The sequence below is a fragment of the Bos indicus genome, chromosome 20 (assembly GCF_029378745.1).
Source record: "Bos indicus isolate NIAB-ARS_2022 breed Sahiwal x Tharparkar chromosome 20, NIAB-ARS_B.indTharparkar_mat_pri_1.0, whole genome shotgun sequence".
Lineage (NCBI taxonomy): Eukaryota > Metazoa > Chordata > Mammalia > Artiodactyla > Bovidae > Bos > Bos indicus.
Genome location: NC_091779.1, coordinates 55679044 through 55687585, shown reverse-complemented (window position 1 = coordinate 55687585; position 8542 = coordinate 55679044). Strand labels below are relative to the sequence as shown.

Genomic DNA, 8542 nt, shown 5'->3' with positions numbered 1-8542 from the left:
GCTGGAGTGCTGGGCAGATAGCTTGGTAGTGTTAGGTAGGTAGAATAGGGAAAAGGAGTCCAAAATGGTGGTGACTAAAAGACAAGGAAGGTCCGAGGACCAGAGTGAAGACTTCAGGCAGAACAAACAGAACAAACAGCACTCCTGGCTAAGCCCAATTTGGATAGGGCAGACCCAGGTGGAGGAAAAAACATATAAAAGGAGGAGCCAAAGCGCTTTCTCTCGGACTCTATCTCCTGCGTGTGTGTGCGCGCGCGCGCACTCTCTCTCTCTCTCTCTCTTTCTCTCTCCCTCCCTCCCTCCCTCCCCACACACTCCTCCACTCTCTTCTCTTCGAGTCTTGGATTCTCCTGCTATCTTCTAAATAAAATGGAGCTGTAACACTGATTTGCCTAAGAGCTGTAACACGGTTTGTCCAAGACCCGAGAGCTGTGATGCGCCGAGGGCTTTAATGTCCATTGCTCCAAATCCTTGTTTTGACGAGACAAAGAACCGAGGAACATACACTCGCGTGACATCTATGGTGCTGTGACTCGGATATAACCTGGCTGAAACAACCTCTGCGTGGAAGAGGCCAAGCACAACAGGAGACCAACTCAGCAAAGCTCCCGCGCTAGAAGCGGAAGGCGAAGAAACCCAGCGCAGGGGAAGGCCCATGGTGCTGGAAACCGGGACAGCGAAAAACAAACTCAGCAGAAAGCTCATGCGGCCCAGTCTCAGATTCCAGAAGACCTCCAGTTAAGGTAAGAGGTCCTCGCTCCTATGGCTGGAGGGACCTTTACAATCTCTCATTTCTTGTTTCCTCGAACCTCCCGCGAACAGGCGGGCAGCAGGGGCACAAGTGAGGGACTCTGGAGAGGCTGCTCCTCAGCATGTCCCAAAGGCACTATCTGCTGAGCCCCAGTAGCTGTTATACAAGCCGGTGGGGGTTCTTCTGTCCTTTCTCTTCTCTGTGCCAAAGATCAGACCAATGAAACTGTGAGCACCGGTCAGATATTTAGCAAATTTTCCAGTGGGCTATGAAGGGGATTCCTTGGCATGTTTTACCCACTGCTTTTTCCTCCTGTCCTTCAGCTCTCTCCCGGGACTCAAGCCAGGCCAAAACTAATGAAACTCAGGCTCTGATGTCTCATGGCAAAAATTCATTGAGAGACAAAGCAATAAGAGGTAGATTTGTTAGGATCCAGAGAGAAGCCACCCTCCAGGATGTGAACCATTGCCAAGGGCAAGGGCTTCGGCCCTGGTATTAGGCCTGGCTAGGTTTTGTGAGGGGATGGAATTCATATGCTAATGAGTGAGAGGATCATCCCAGCCATTGGGGAACCACCCACTCCTCCCTCTTCTGACCTTGTGCCTTGGAGCTGTCTTGCCACCTCTGCCTGTGTCTGTTGGTTTATAGATTGGGGATTAAGGTTTACTTGAATTTGACTTGTCATCTTGGACCCAATTGATTTTAATTAGTTTACATTATACCCTTGTGCTATGTCATTCTTTCAAAGGTTGTGCTCTGCCCCCTTCCCTCCTGTTTCATGCTCTTTTTCTGAGCCCCATCCAGACCCACAAGACTGCCTCTACAATCTTCTGGAGAGACAACCAGAAAATAGCTGGCCTTGGGAGGGAAATACTCTATAATATCCAACCCCCTAATCCTACCCAATACTGGTCACACTGGAGATCTTGGGGACGCCCAAACTCCAGTCCGGGGGGTCCCAGGAGGTCATCACGCCTTGACCTGCCTAGGGATCGGTCTTCAAAAGGTTGTCACGCCTCAACCTGTTCGGGGATCCTCTAGTCCCAGGGGTCCCAGGAGGTCGTCACGCCTCGATCTGCCCAGGGACCCAATCCTCGGGAGGCTGTCATGCCTCGACCTGCCTGGGGATTCGATCTCTAGGAGGCTGTCATGCCTCAGTCTGCCTGGGGATCTGCACCCTGACCCGGGGACACCTGGCTCTCAGGTTGTAACAGTTCTGGGTAGGATAAGCTTTAGAAAGACTCATGCCTAAGGAAGTCCACCCATGGAAACATAAAGAAGCCTATTACTTGTGGGACTGTGCCCAGTCTCAGCAATAACTCAGGAGCCCAATGAGAACCCCATTGCCTTTCTGGAGAGGCTAAAAAAGGCAAGTTTACCAACCTGGACTTAGACTCTTACGAGGGATGGACGATTTTAAAGGACAAATTCCTGTCCCAATGTGCATCAGATATCAGAATTAAGTTACAACAACTACAACAGCAGAACCCTGCTGCCTCTTTAGATGAGATGGTCCAGACAGCCACCAATACCTTTTATAACAGAACAGGAGAAGGAGGCCAAGGCCCAGGAGAAGGAGAGAAAGAAAGAGATAAGGCATGCCCAGATGCTGGCCGCCCTCCAGAGAAGCCCTATGGCAAACCCCGAGTCCTTGAGGGACAAGGCACGAGACAGATGCCTGATCTGTAGTGTCCAAACCGTGACAAGTCTCCTAGAACAGCTTGCCACAAATGCCATCAACTGGGACATTGGGCGGCACTCTGCCCTCGGGACCCAAGAGCCTCAAGGTCAAGCGCCAAGCCTACCCTCACGATGGTTCAAGAGGACTGAAGCGTCCCACTCCAGCCAGCCTGCCTGTCACAGATAACCATCACAGGGCTGGAGCCAAGGGTGCAACTGGATGTGGCAGGTAGGCCCGAGAATTTCTTGGTTGATAAAGGGGCTACCTACTGTGTCTTGATCTCCTACTCCGGAGCCTTCTCCTCCCAAACCTGTACCATTTTGGGTGCTACAGGAAAAGCAACTACTGAAAGATTCACCCGAGCACTTCTTTGTTGCTGGGATGGAAAATATTTTCCCACCAGTTTCTGGTGGCCCCTGAGTGTCCTACCCCCTTAATGGGAAGAGATATACTCACTAAACTGGGGACCACCCTTGTGATGGGAAGTTTTTCAGCCCCTAGAGCTCTACAGCTCCTGGTTACTACTGAAGAACCCATTACACCTTCAATAGAGAGGGACCAAAAACTATGGGAAGACAAAATTAACCCCCAGGTGTGGGACCAGGGGATTCCTGGACGAGCCCACCAAGCTGAACCGGTCATCATTGTCCTCCGAGATCCTACTCGGTTTCCTAACCAGAAACAATATCCTCTCAAAAGAGAGGCTCGGGAGGGACTACAGCCTTTAATAAATAAATTCCTTGCTTGTGGGCTATTGATCCCTACCAGTTAGCCATGTAATACCCCAATCCTCTCAGTAAAGAAAAAAGACGGAACCTGGCTAATGGTTCAAGATCTCCGGATCATAAATGAAGCTGTAGACCCCCTCCATCCCACAGTACCTGATCCCTATGTAATCTTGGGAGAAATCCCACCCAGTGCCAAATGGTTTACAGTCTTGGATCTCAAAGATACATTTTTTTTTTGCATACCACTGGCTAAAGAATCCCAATACCTTTTTTCCTTTGAGTGGGAGGCCCCAGGAGAAAAACACCAACAGATGACTTGGACAGTATTACCTCAGGGGTTCAGAGATAGCCCCCACCTGTTTGGACAGGCCCTTAGTCGGAATCTCCTAGATCTAGACCTGGGACCTAATGGGAAAATATTACAATATGTAGATGACCTACTAATCTGCTCTCCAGATGAGAAAAGTGCCCAACAACATGCAATTCAGGTTCTAAACTTCTTGGCAGAAAGGGGATATAAAGTCTCCCATGCTAAGGCACAGATGGTCGAGACAAAGGTCACTTACCTGGGAGTTCAGATTACACACGGGTCCAGGAGGCTGTCCTCTGATCGGGTACAAGGAATCCTCCAGTTGCCCTCCCCCCACGACTCGAAAACAATTGCGAGCTTTCCTGGGGCTAACGTTATTGTAGAATCTGGATACCCAATTATGGTCTAATCGCCCAGCCCTTATATGAAAGCTTAAAGGGACGAGATGATTCAATCCCACTGATATGGGGAACTCCTCAAAAGGAGGCAGAGGCTACACCAAAACAGGCCTTAACTCAGGCACCTGCCTTGAGGTTGCCAGACCCAGAAAAAGCATTCCAACTTTATGTCCATGAAAGAGAGGGAATAGCCTTGGGAGTGTTAACTCAAAGATTGGGATCTGAGCCCCAGCCTGTAGCTTATTAATCCAAGAGCTTCGATCCAACTTCCCGAGGTTGGCCCCTCTGCCTTCGAAATCTTGTAACTATTGCAATCATGATAGAAGATGCTTTAAAACTCTCCTTTGGGGGCAAACTAACTATTTTTACCAGCCACCAAGTAAAACAACTCCCAAATGGGAGAGGCCATTTATGGATGTCTGATCAAAGAATCCTCAGATATCAAGTAATGCTGATGGAAAATCCAGGCCTCACTATATCCTCTTGTGAGGTTCTTAACCCAGCCACCCTCCTCCTTACCCCCGAGGGCTCTCTTCCCTTTCACTCTTGTCTAGAAACCTTGGACCACTGGACAAAACCCTGAGAGGGATTGTCAGAAGATCCTCTAACCAATCCTGAGGAAATCTGGTACACTGATGGAAGCAGCTTTGTCTTGGATGGAAAAAGAAGAGCCGGGTATGCAGTAGTCTCCAATTTTGAGACCATAGAGGCTAAGCCTCTGCCACCAGGTACTTCAGCCCAATTAGCTGAGCTCATAGCCCTGACTCAAGCTTTAGAGCTGGGAAAAGGAAAAGGAATAGCCATTTACACTGACTCCAAGTATGCCTTTCTGGTGCTACATGCACATGCGGCTATTTGGAAAGAAAGGGGCCACTTGACCACCCGAGGGTCCCCAATCAAATATGGTGATCAGATTCTTCGACTCTTGGAGGCAGTCCATCTTCCCACTGAGGTTTCAGTCTCCCACTGTAAAGGACACCAAAAAGGGAACACGGAAGTGGCACGAGGGAACCAAGCAGCTGATCAGGCAGCTAGGAGAGCAGCATTACAGAACCATGACCTAATAGGGATTGCCACCTTAGTTCCACAGACTAATTTGCCAGAAACTCCTTCATATACTGAAGGTGAAACTCTAAGAGCGAGGGCTTTCAAGAAGATCATATGAGGTGGTTCAAAAAGGAGGGACTCCTTTTTCTGCCTGGAAACCTCCAATGGAAGTTGGTTAACTCCTTACATGCCACTACTCATTTAGGAGAAAAGGCCCTCCAAAGATTACTAGAAAGGTCCTTCAGAGGAACAGGCCTCCAAACAACTATAAGACAGGTGGTCTCCTCTTGCCCCACTTGCCAATTAAACAACCCCCAAGGAGCTCGAAGACCTCGGCTGGCCCAGCCCATCCAATGACGTGGGGCCTACCCAGGAGAAGACTGGCAGATGGACTTCACACAGATGCCAGTTTCTCAAGAGTATAAATACCTATTAGTTATGATAGATACATTCACAGGATGGATTGAAGGCTTTCCCACCCGGACTGAGAAGGCTAAGGAGGTGGTAAAAAAACTGCTCCATGAAATCATTCCAAGATTTGGTCTGCCCAGGTCATTACAAAGTGTAAATGGGACATCATTTACTTCTAAGGTCACCCAAAGAGTCTTGAAAGCATTGGGCATTACTTATTATCTCCATTGTGCCCGGAGGCCTCAATCTTCAGGAAAAGTAGAAAGAGCCAATCAACTCTTAAAATCAGCAATAAAAAAGATAACCCAGGAGACCTCCCTGGGATGGAAGGAGGCTTTACCAATAGCTCTCCTCCACACCCACATTGCCTCTAAGGAACAGGTTGGTCTTAGTCCTTATGAGATGCTATATGGGAGACCTTTTGTTTATGTCAATGACCTCTTCCTAGATCCAGAGGTTCAGACCCTCCAGTCTTATACCATGGCCATTGGGCAATTCCAACAGGATATATGCTTGTGGGGTATGAACCAGGACCCAAAGATTCTAAAGAGTCACCACTATATGCTCCAGGAACTCAAGTCCTAATTAAAGTCTGGAAAGATGGGTCCCCAAAGGCTCAACTCCAGCCCACATGGAAGGGCCCCTACCCTGTAATACTTTCTACCCCCACAGCAGTCAAGATACCAGGACATGACTCCTGGATTCACTACTCACGAGTCAAGCCGTGGAAGAAAACAGAAGACACTCAATACACCTGTGAGCCCCTGGGAGATCACAGATACTTATTTAGAACTACCAATGAGTGCCATTCTAATGAACACACCCAAAATCTGGTTTCTGGGGATAAGACTTCTCAGGATAACTCTAAGGAGCCAACACAGCTTGACAGAGATTGTACTCTAAGACAGACAGGAGATAGATCTTCTGATCCCTGAACAAGGAGGGACTTGAGCTATCCTGGTGATGTGAATTTAAAATTGACCAATGTCCCTACTAGTCCTTGTTATGCTATATTGATGATGCTTATGATTATTCCATGTACTGTCAATTGGCTAACCTGTTTTGTCTCTGCCCAGGTCAACCAGCTACAATGTGCAGTGCCAGTTCAACAAAGATATAAAACTACAGCTGACCACAGAAAATATCACACACACCCTTGGACACTGCTATAAGGACTCTGAGGATTGAGACTAGCAAGACGGGGAGGCCCAATACCCCTCGCCGCCCCAGTTCAGCAGGAAGTAGCCAGAAAGACCTCAATGCCCCTATTGCCAAAGAATTGGGCCTCCCATCTCTTGAGGGGGGAATGTTAGGTAGGTAGAATAGGGAAAAGGAGTCCAAAATGGTGGTGACTAAAAGACAAGGAAGGTCCGAGGACCAGAGTGAAGACTTCAGGCAGAACAAACAGAACAAACAGCACTCCTGGCTAAGCCCAATTTGCATAGGGCAGACCCAGGTGGAGGAAAAAACATATAAAAGGAGGAGCCAAAGCACTTTCTCAGGACTCTCTCTCCCTCGTGCGTGCGCGTGCTCTCTCTCTCTCTTTCTCTCTCTCTCTTTCTCTCTCCCTCCCTCCCTCCCTCCCCACACACTCCTCCACTCTCTTCTCTTCGAGTCTTGGATTCTCCTGCTATCTTCTAAATAAAATGGAGCTGTAACACTGATTTGCCTAAGAGCTGTAACACGGTTTGTCCAAGACCCGAGAGCTGTGATGTGCTGAGGGCTTTAATGTCCGTTGCTCCAAATCCTTGTTTTGACGAGACAAAGAACCGAGGAACATACACTCGCGTGAAGGTAGGAAACCTAAAGATGAAGAAGGAATATCTGCAAGATGACCTCCAAGTTTAGTAAGGTGGTAAGATACACTTGAAAAGAGAACTGGCAACCCATTCCAGTATTCTTGGCTGGAGAATTTCATGGACAGAGGAGCCTGACAGGCTATAGTACATGGAGTCAAAGAGTCGGACATGACTGAGAGACTAACTTTTTTAAGACACACTTGAGGGCCCATCAGAGATGGCTTATCTTGACTAACGAATCGTGATGTTCTGTTGCTTGTTCTTCCTCAGAGTTCCTTGACTACTTAGGTGCAGACATATAAAAAGAGCACAGCTGGGGCCTCCAGGGTTAGACTTTTCCAGTGCACGTGTCAGAAAAACAGGCCTCAAAATCCAACTAGAGAACTGGCAAGATTTTTGTTGATACGGTGGCCATCACATGACAATAAGACCAAGGGAGTGTGAACAACAGGAGACTGGTAGATGGGGAGAAAGGAAAGCAGGGAGTGGGATAACACATTGAGAAAGCTGAACCACAGTAGTGATAAGAGTGGCTGGAAAAGCATGTTTGAGAAATGGAGGAGGACACTGGAATAGGAAGTTTTGGAGGTGGAGAAGTTTTGCACGGTGACAATTTTCCTTGTGACTGAGGAAGAAGGTTGCTGAGGAGATGAATACGTTATTGAATAAGAGGAAGTGAAGCCATTAAGAGCCAGGACTTGCGCTAAGCTGCCCATGTGAAAGGCGACGCCATGCACAAGGCTGGTGGCCAAGACGTGGGGAAAGAGAAGGCGTAAACAGGAACCCATGAAAATGTGAGGAGGAGGGAATGCTTTGGCCAAAGGGCATAAACTTCAAAGCAGACGGTGCTGTTTTTCACAGAAAGTGAACATATCAGTCATACAGTCATGTCTGACTCTTTGTGACCCCACGGACTGCAATCCACCAGGCTCCTCTGTCCATGGAATTCTCCAGGCAAGAATTCTGGAGTGAGTTGCCATTCCCTTCTCCAGGGAGTCTTTCCCACCCAGGAATCGAATCCGGGTCTCCTCCACTGCAGACTTTTCACAGAACCATTGCCCAATACACTTCTGGAGTTTGCCGTAGGAAGCAAAGAGCTCACCAGCCTCACGTGAGAGGTCTCTGGGGAGTTCATCCTCACGGCTTCAGTTAAGGCAAGGAGGGGCAGGGATGTTCCGTAAAGAAGATAGAGGGTAAAAGGCATTTCCTTGCTCTGATGCTGTGCTTCCGCAGCTGAGGCCGGGCAGGGAAGCAGTGCATTATGGGAATGATGGTCTTGCACCAAATAAGTGACTCCAGTAACTTACACTTGTGTGTTGGCCGATAGTAATCAAAGATGAGAGACGTGGAGATTAAGCTTTAATGCTCCCTCTGAGGACAGTGAATTCTGGCCCTAATGGGTAAAGATGTATTCTCC

At 48.4% G+C, this 8542-nt stretch overlaps 1 long non-coding RNA gene across 1 annotated transcript; it reads left to right on the top strand.

Moving 5' to 3' along the window:
• The first annotated feature begins 190 nt into the window (after positions 1-190).
• LOC139178067 (uncharacterized) lies at positions 191-7292 on the top strand. The gene is made up of 3 exons (XR_011562496.1): positions 191-743; positions 4423-4596; positions 6403-7292. It is a non-coding gene; the product is annotated as an uncharacterized lncRNA (long non-coding RNA).
• The last annotated feature ends 1250 nt before the right edge of the window (positions 7293-8542 follow it).